This window comes from Marmota marmota, unplaced genomic scaffold (genome assembly GCF_001458135.2).
Source record: "Marmota marmota marmota unplaced genomic scaffold, marMar, whole genome shotgun sequence".
Lineage (NCBI taxonomy): Eukaryota > Metazoa > Chordata > Mammalia > Rodentia > Sciuridae > Marmota > Marmota marmota.
In genome coordinates, this window is record NW_026000102.1 from 5,380,202 (window position 1) to 5,389,061 (window position 8,860).

At 55.1% G+C, this 8,860-nt stretch overlaps 1 long non-coding RNA gene across 1 annotated transcript; it reads left to right on the plus strand.

Moving 5' to 3' along the window:
* Window positions 1-802: 802 nt before the first annotated feature.
* On the plus strand, window positions 803-7,828 carry LOC125610761. The gene is made up of 4 exons (XR_007340744.1): window positions 803-1,036; window positions 1,122-1,270; window positions 2,427-2,561; window positions 4,814-7,828. It is a non-coding gene; the product is annotated as an uncharacterized LOC125610761 (long non-coding RNA).
* Window positions 7,829-8,860: the final 1,032 nt, after the last annotated feature.

Consider the following 8,860-nt stretch of genomic DNA (forward strand, 5'->3'; position numbering starts at 1 on the left):
TCCATGACTTTTTAAATGAAAACTTGCTCTTATTCTAATCAGTTTTTACTTGATAGGCAAGGTGTTATTTTTCTCTAGAACACTTTCAAAAACGTTCTTATTTGTCTTTTTAAATCATCATGTGCGTGCGTTGGTGTGGGTTTCTTTGGGCTCCTCTTGTTCTGGATTCGTGATAGTTACTTTTATATTGTCAACCTGGCTGGGCCACGGTGCCCAGGTTTGTGGTCAATGCTGTTCTGAATGTTTCTGTGACGACCGGTGGACTTTGAGTGAAGCTGAAGGTCCTCCATAATGTGGGTGGGCCTCACCCAGGTATTTGGAGGTCTGAAGAGAACCAGAGATACCTCTCCAAGTGAGAAGGGGTGCTGCAGCAGGTGGCCTTTGGACATGCCTGGGTCCCAGCCTGACAGCCCGCCCACGCTGCGGGTTTGGGACTTACCAACATTTACAGTCATGCAAGCCCCTTTCTTAGACTCCATCCACCCGTCTTTCCTATTGATTCTGTTTCTATGGGGAACTCTTACCGATAGAGGACTCATTGACCTTCTTAATTAGGTTTTTATCACTGTGTGATAATTATACTAAGAGTGGGTCAGTGTGACATAGTCACCTGTGCTCATGACAGAATCTGCTCCTTTTCCCTCTTCAGTGCCTCCCTTTTCCCTTACGGCCTCCCCCCCATCCCCTTCCCCTATTCTACTGGTACAGAGTGTACTTTTCTGTGATGTTAAATTTGTGCATTTAATCATTCATAACAGCGAGCCGCCGTGGGGTGTATTCACGCATGTTCGTAGCGTACTTTGGTCAATTTAATTTTTAGCACTTCCCCTTTCCCTCCCTGTATCCCTCCTCCTTGATCCCCTACCTCTATTTACTGTTCTCTCTTCTATTTTTTTTGTGAGACTCCCTGTTTTCATTTCTTTTTTCTTTCTAGCTTTTGCATATGAGAGAGAACATTCAGCCCTCGAGTTTCGTGAATCTGCAAGCTCCCGTCTCTTTTCAAAGCTGGGATTCTTTTGAGGCATTATTTCTTCAGGTACTTTTCCAGCCCCACCCTCCTCCTTCCCTTGCTCTGAGACTCCAGTTACACAGATGTTACATCTTTTGTTCCCGTCCCGCAGGTCCTTCGCGCTGCCTGCACGTTGTTTTCAGTGACTTCCTCTCTGCTATTCAGATTGGGTGATTCCTGTGTTCCTCGCTCCTATTCAAGCGTCTTTCCTCTGATTCCCGGGCTGTTGTACAAAGCCTGTTGACGGAGCATTTTATTTTGGTGAGTATTTATTAGTTCTAAAGTTCCCATTTAGTTCTTATTTATATTTTCTGTCTTTGATGATGTTTTCAATATATATATTTTTTTCATTTCAAATGACTTTGAAAGTCTTGGTCCAATCCATTGAACATCTTTGTTATTTTGATATTGGCATCTGTCAATCTTTTTTTGTATTCAGTCTGAGGTTTTCTTGGGTTTGGGTGTGGACAAGTGATTTCTCAGTTGTTGGAACCTGGACATTCCTGGGTGTGAGACTGAATCTTAGCTAACCTTCCGTCTCCATTGGCCTTTCCTGACCCAGCTGTGGTGGGGGAGGGAGGGGGTGTCACTGCACTACTGCAAAGTGGAGGGGACACCTGGGTTCCCACACAGCCTCTGTTGATGGGGTGGGTGCTCCCACTCCTGCTGGGAGGTCTGGGAGTGGTGGCCCCCTCTCCCCGTGGTCTCCACTGACACTAACTGGGTAGGAGGGGCACTCGTTACTAGCTGGCAGAGGTGAAGGTCCTGGTCCTTTTCCTAGTCTTTCTGGACACCATCTTGATGGGCTTTGGGGTTTCTGGTTACAGCCCGGACAGGGTGGAGTCCAGGGTCATACTCTGCCTCTGCTGGTGGGGTGCGGTGGAGCCTGTGTTTGCAGTAGTGTTTGGCCAGAGTGGGAGGTTGTTGCTGAAGGCCTTCCCCCGTGCTAGGCTGCCCCTTCCCTGGTCCCGTGGCTAGAGAGACCTCTCTTTGTTTCTAGCAATGTTTGAAGAGATGGATTCTCCAGCTCTAAGTTTGATGTTTCTGATGCAAAAGGACTTACCACTCTGTTGTCCACACCCTTGAGGTCCCGGGCTGGCTGACCTTCTTCTCTCACCTGTGAGAGTCTGCTTGTGTTTGTTTGACATCACGTCTAGGACTTTGAGTAGCACTTTGCAGGGGTATTAGTTATTTCTCTTTTACTATGACAAAGTAACTGAGATAATCAACTTAAAAGGAAGAAAGGTTTATGGGCTCATGGTTTCAGTCCATGGTCATAGGCACTGGGGCCTATGGTGAGTCAGCATGTCATGGTGGGAGCAGGTGGTGAAGGAAGATGCTGGTCTCATGGCGGAGGGATGGGTCCCAACATCCCCTTCAAGGGCACACCCCCAGTGACCTGACTTCCTCCCACCAGGCTCCACTCCTAAAGGTCCCATCAGTCCCAACAGCACCACAGACTGGGGACAAGCCTCCAACGCCCAGCCTTTGGGGACCTCATCCAAGCCGTGGTAGCAGGAGGAATCAGAGATGGTGACTGCTGCGCTTGCAGGTACAGAGCCCAGGGGCCCCAACAGGGGAGGAAGCGGCCTAGGGGGCCACGGCCCTCGCAGAGGCGGAGGCAGAGCAGGGCTGCAGCCCGGGGTCCACGCCTCCAGGGGGCGCTGCCTGAATGGGTCCCGGCTCCTGTCAGCAGACCTGGGAGGACCAGGGTGGCCCCAGCCTGGCATCCCCCGCACCACCTGGAAGGTGAGCCAGAGCTGCCGGACCTTTCCCGGCCTGGGCGGGAGGTGGGCTGTGAACAGAAACCAGGAGGCAGACCCGAGCTGCCCCCAGCCAGGCCCCTCCTCTCAGGGGCGGCCTAGGGCAGAGCAGGGTCCGCCTCGATCACGTCTGAAGGGTGCTGCTGGGGAAACGTGGCTTCTGACGGAGCGCGGAGGCTCGACCTTTGCCCCTGGGAGCTCGCGTGGGGGTGGGTGGGCGCTGACATAGAGCTTCAGCATGACCCAGGAGAGCAGAAATGAGTCCTGAGCTCATTCTGGGGTGGCCCATGGGTGCCTGGGGACCTGGGGACTCCTGGCAGTGCTGGAACCCCAGGTGCAGGTGGGGGGCTGCTGAAGCCCTGAGGCCAGGCTGGGAGCTAACCACTGGGCTCCCTGGCCAGTGGGGCTGGGAAGCCACGAGTTGAAGCCCTATCCCTGTGTGTGGTCCGGAGGTGAGGTCTTTGGGAGATGATCAGGGTGTAGATGAGGTCAGGAGGGAGGCCCCGGGCGGCCCAGGTGTCTGTGCAGGGGAGGAGGCCAGAGCTGGCTCCTCTGCCACGGGAGGTGCAGTGGGAAGGCAGCTTGCTGCAGACCAGGGCTGGCCTCCCCAGTGGCTGAGCTGCTGGCACCTGGCTCGGGAGGCCCCGCAGCCTCACCTACAGGGGTTTCCTTACAGCAGCCAGGACTGAGACGGTGCGGGGGCTGTTCATCCTCACAACACACTTCGTGAGCACCTACTGTGTTCCAGGCCCTGTTGCTGATACTGGGGATACTGGCAGAGTAGGGGGAGGCAGACCCTGCCCATGCCCGGGGTGGCTGGGGGTCGCCGCCAGTTGGCACAGGACAGAGGCCGCTGAGTCCAGCTCGTCCACAGGAAGGATCTGACAGAGCTTGGTGTTGGGATGAACGTGACCTGGGGGTCGGGTAGAGAGGGTAGTCGGGGAACAGGGAGGGTTTCCCCAGAGAGGACTTTGTGGATGGAGGGGAAGGAGGAGCCTGCTTGCAGGAGGCCAGAGTGTAAGGTTCAGGCAGAGGCTGAGGTGGATGGAGCGTGGGGTACTCGAGGAAGGGCAGGGAGGCCAGTGTGGTGGAGCCGGTGAGTGAGGGGAGGTCACAGTTTGCACCGTGTGGAGGGGGAGTCATGGAGGGTCTTGAGTGGGTGAGAGGGGTTGGCTTCTGTTTCACAAAGGCCTCTCTGGTGGCCACGCTGCAGGGGGCAGGGCCAGGCGAAGGGCCAGGCTGCTAGTGTGCTGGCCTCGGACCCCTGGCAGGAGGCAGTGGCCGGCCCCAGAGGGAGAGGGGTGGGCAGCTGGACCAGAGAGTTGCCATGGCAACAATAGGCAGGTGAGGGATACCCTCTGGAGGTGGAGGGATCGTTTGGCAAGCTTTCGGAGACCTCCAGGACTTTTGCATATTAAAAAAGTAATGAAGCCCCTAAGTAAGATCAGAAAACAACTCGCGTTTCCAAGCGGGACGAGCTCCTGTCTCCTGGTGTGTGCAGCCGAATCTCCATCATTTTCCTTCCCACTCACTCTCATTTCCTTACCCCGCAAGGGCCTGGCTGTTTAATTGAGATTCTGTCTGTTGTGCTGCACTGGGTGGGTGCCCGGCTGGAGGCAGCTCTGCCTGCCCGGGTAGTCGCTTCTTCATTGGCGATGGCTTCAGGGGAGAGAGGCACCCTGGACAGAGTGGGCCTCCGGGGGCGTTCTCTGCGCTGCTTGGGCTGTGGGTTGCAGAGGTGGAAGCTGCACTGTGGGTGGAGGCTTAGCTTCCATCTCAGCCGTGCCACGCTGGCTGGGGAGCACCTAGGGCTCAGCTCTTCTTGCCGGGAGAGGCCTCCTGCGCCCCAGGTTGGACGGGAGGAGGGACGCCCTGTGGCAGGACAAGCTGGCCAGGGCTGCGGAAGCCAGGCTGACCGTGCCCAACATCGCCAACAGGACTCTGAGCACCAGAGCTGGCCCTTCTGCTCATCAGCCCTGGACTCTGGCCCTTGCTTCTAATCTGTTTGAATCTTGTTTTCTGTTTTGTTTTTTTCATACAGTGTGTGGATAATGAGAGCCTCTGTGTTGCTGTGGGATCAGGGAGGCAATCTGTGCAAAGCGTCTCACCCCGGGAGCAGTCCAAGGCACCTCCCTTTCCTGGGAAAGCGAGTTTTGTTTCAACAACATAATTACAAAATCTGGAAAATAAAGGCTCCTCTATTCAAGGGAAACACTATTAAAATTATTTTCTTCAACTGAAGGATGGACGTTTCTAAGCACATCAGAGGGCTGCAGCCTGCAGAGCAGAGTGTGCGGACGCAGCAGCCTGGTCTGGCCAGCCGGGCTCTGAGGCCCTGGGCTCGGCCGTGCTGTGTGGTGTAGTCGGACTTCCCCGCGGCACGTGTTGGTGGCCTGTCTCCGTCGGCCGTGCTGCTACAACAAAATGCCTTACACTGGTAACTTACAAACATCTGAGGTTATTTCTCACGTGCTGGAAGCTGGAAGTCCAAGATCAAGTCTCCAGCGGGTTTGGGGGCGGGGGAGGGCCCAGTCTCTGTTACCAAGACGGTGCCTCTTGCTGTACCTTCTGGAGCAGACAAATGCTGTGCCCTGAGGTGGCCGACGTCGAAGGTAGAAGGGGTCTGGTCGGGTGCCTGATAGCATGTGCGCCGCTGGGGACCTGCCTGTCAAGTTTCCCTCAAGTCAGACTGGGGCTGTGGGTTCTTGGGAGGAAGACCAAGGCTGTGCGTGCCCTTTGGTCGTATCAGACAAGGGTGCTTGCTATCTGCATGTCTTGCCATGGTTGATGTGGACCTTGGTGACCTCACTGAATTTGTCTGGTGTCTTTGAAACAAATGATCTCCTCTTCCCTCCTTCCACACTGCACACTTTGAGAGGAAGTGTACAGTGCACCGAGCTGGGAATCACACCCACACCCACGGCCACGCCCACGGCTACGCCCAGGTCCTGCCTACCGCTGTCCGCCTGCCTGCCATCTACCTGCTGAGCTCTCTGCATTTCCCCTCCGTCTCTGTGCTTATGAAGCTCGACTTCAGGTCACACGGATGCCCCCAACCCTACCCCAGTCCCACGCGGTTCCTTCTGGCCTTCCTCCTCCCCTGCGGGTCTGTTCCCTGGTTCCGGCCCAGGCACTAATTCAGTCAGTCCCTCTGAACAGGTGCAGCGGCTGCAGAATCGTTACCTGGACCCTCCAGGAAGCCACCTTACCGAGGGGCCACGAGCCCGCTGCCGTTCCTTGGGAGGTGTCTACATCCTCCGCTCAGGCACACGCTCCCCAGGGTCGGCTCTGACCCCCTCGCCAGCTTCCATGAGGCTGTGGCCTGCGTTTGTACCCTAGTTAAATTCTTTTGTCGCAGACTCCTTCCATCTTGGGGTCCCCTGACCTTCTGATTGATTTTTTTAAATGTCACAATAAGATGCACAGTTGACGTTGTGGAATTCCATGGGTGTTGAAGCGCCTGTCACGTCACTCACACACCATGTGGGATTAGCTCCCGACAACCTGCTTCGCCAGTTCAACCCCTCCCCTCCCTGAGTCCCTGGCAGCCGCTGACCGGGCACTGCCTCTGCCGGCTTGCCTTTTCCAGAAAGTCTTGTCACTGGAGGGGTGAAATGTGTGCCTGTTGTGTAGTTGTGCAGTTGTATGGCAAGTAGCCATCAAGGGTAGGCGTCCTTCACGGCTTGGTGCACACCGCACTCGTCCATGTCTGCATGGTGGGGCTGCTGGCTCTTTCTCCTTGCAGAATAGTATCCCTATAGATGGAAGGGCATTTTGGTTGCTTTTGGTGTTTAGATACCCTGAACCAAGCTGCTGTGAGCCCTCTTGTGCAGGTGTTTGCTGGGACACAAGTTTTCTACACATTTGGGTCAATGCTAAGGAGCGTGACTGTAGATCGCACGGTCAGCCTGCGTCAGTTCGCCTGGAGCTGCTGATCTGCCCGTCACAGGGGAGCACCCTGTGCGGCCCCTGGCTGTCTGTGAGGGGCACCATCATTCTGCAATCGCCCAGTACTTGTTGTTCTCTCTCTCTCTCTCTCTCTGTGCTTTCAGCTACTCCAATGGATGTGCAGTAGTATCTCACAGAGGGTGAATATGCATTTTCCATGCTGAGAGGGAACCCAGGGCTTAGCAGGCTGGGCAGGTGCTCTAGCACTGAGCCTCCGTCCCAGCCCGGAGCGTGGTTTTGAATCTATTTTTATGGAGGGAGGGCATTCGTGTCTCTGGGGCGCCCAGGAATCCCTCGCTGTCCAGGGACCTTCGTGGGTGATAGGAAGCTCTGAAATCTCATTAGTGGTCACTGTTCCTTTCGTGGTGGACGAGGTCCCCTGGCCTTTCCCTTTTCCATTTGCTGTTGGTGTGTACACAGCTGTCCACATGAAAAATACTCCAGGAAGCCCTGGAAGCACAATTAATCAATAGGTAATTTATTGTTTATGCAGCAATTACCCAATCTGGTAACGTCACTTTAGTCCTGGGAATATAGATCTTTCCCTCCCAATAAATCTGGTGGCCTTCACTGCTGTGGGCATTTGTTTTCAGGAATGGGTGACAAATAACCACCACTAAATTACATGAGGGCTTTCTTCCTTTATTTTAAAAATATGGAGCATGGTTTCTAAGCAGCCGGTGAAGGCAGCGGAACGTGGAGCCGCTCTGGCGGGAGCAGGTTGGGTGGGAGCACAGTGCACACCGGGTGAAGCATCTGGACGAAGCCTTTCTTCCTTTCTGTGTGTGTCTGGACTTCAAAGTGCCCATGGATTCGATTTTTGAGATATGAAGCTTTCAACTTTTCTTGCACATTTCTTAGCAGAGCTGAAAAGCTGAATTCTATTAACACAATGCTATTCCCCTGGGTGTATGTTTGCACAGGTGTGCCCACGTGTATGGGCCATGTGTGTGCATGCACGTATGTGGGTGTGTATGTTTGTGTATGCACATGTGTGTGAACTTTTTGATGACTTTAGAAAATCTCTGGGGAATCCTGGCTCCCACCCTGGATGTTTGTGGCAAAGTAACCAGGTCTCTGTTCACTCCTTCGCAGCACAGAATGGAGTTTCGGGCCTGGCTGCCTCTCCCTGCAGGGTGACCTCTGCAAACAGGGAACAGCAGGTGTCAGAGCAAGCAGCACTCCAGGCCGGGAAGAGGCCGCGAGGCCTGGATGTCAGAGCCCCGGCACCCCCTGCAGCAGCCCTGGCCTCTTCGAGAGCTGGAGCAGGGTTGATGGAAAGCTGCCTGTCTAGGGCTCAGCTGCCCGGGGGTGGGGATGACCACCAGATGCCTCACAGTGCAGGGGAGCACCCAGCCCTGCTCCTCACCTGGCTCCCCATCAGCACCACGAGGGTGTGCCCTGAGCCCCTGGCAGTGAGTTCAGTTGGTTACTAGGCTTGCAGAGGTCACCTTGCAGGGAGAGGCTGCCAGGCCCGAAACTCCGTTCTGAGCCTCCTCCCTCCAGCAACCCCTCGCAGGCTGCAGTGCATCTCCTCCCTGACCCCTTATTGTCTCCACTAACTCTACATCTAACTGTGTGCTGGGCTGTGGCTCCGAGAGGGGGAGAGAGTGTGGGGGCAGCCTTTGGGGACTGAAGGTAGAGAGGCAGGGAGATGCTCGTCAAGGGACACGAAAGACAGTCTGTGTGAGGAACACAAAATAGGTGGACACACAGAGATAGACGGTAGACAATGGCTTGCCTGGGGGGGGGAGTGGGGAGAGGGGATATGGGGAGTGACCACTAAGTGTTACAGAGTTTTTTTTTTTTTAATGTGATGAAGATGTTCTGAAATTGATTGTGGTGACAGCGGCACAAACCCACAAATGTGCTGTGCACCCATCAGGTCGCAGGTTTTAAATGGCTGAGCCGCACCATACACGACTGGCAATTCGTTAAAGCTATTTTTTTTTCCAAAAAGATCAATGCCAGCTGTGCCAGGGGGGAGAACCTGGTCTGGAGGAGCAGGCCCGGTGCCCAGCCCAGTGTCCAGCTGGCTGCCCAGGCTGCTGCACTCCTCGGAGTCTGGGTGGGCACCTGGGGATGCAGTACGCCTCGGGGCCACTGGACCTCTGGACTGCTGGCTGACCGGTCCACAGAG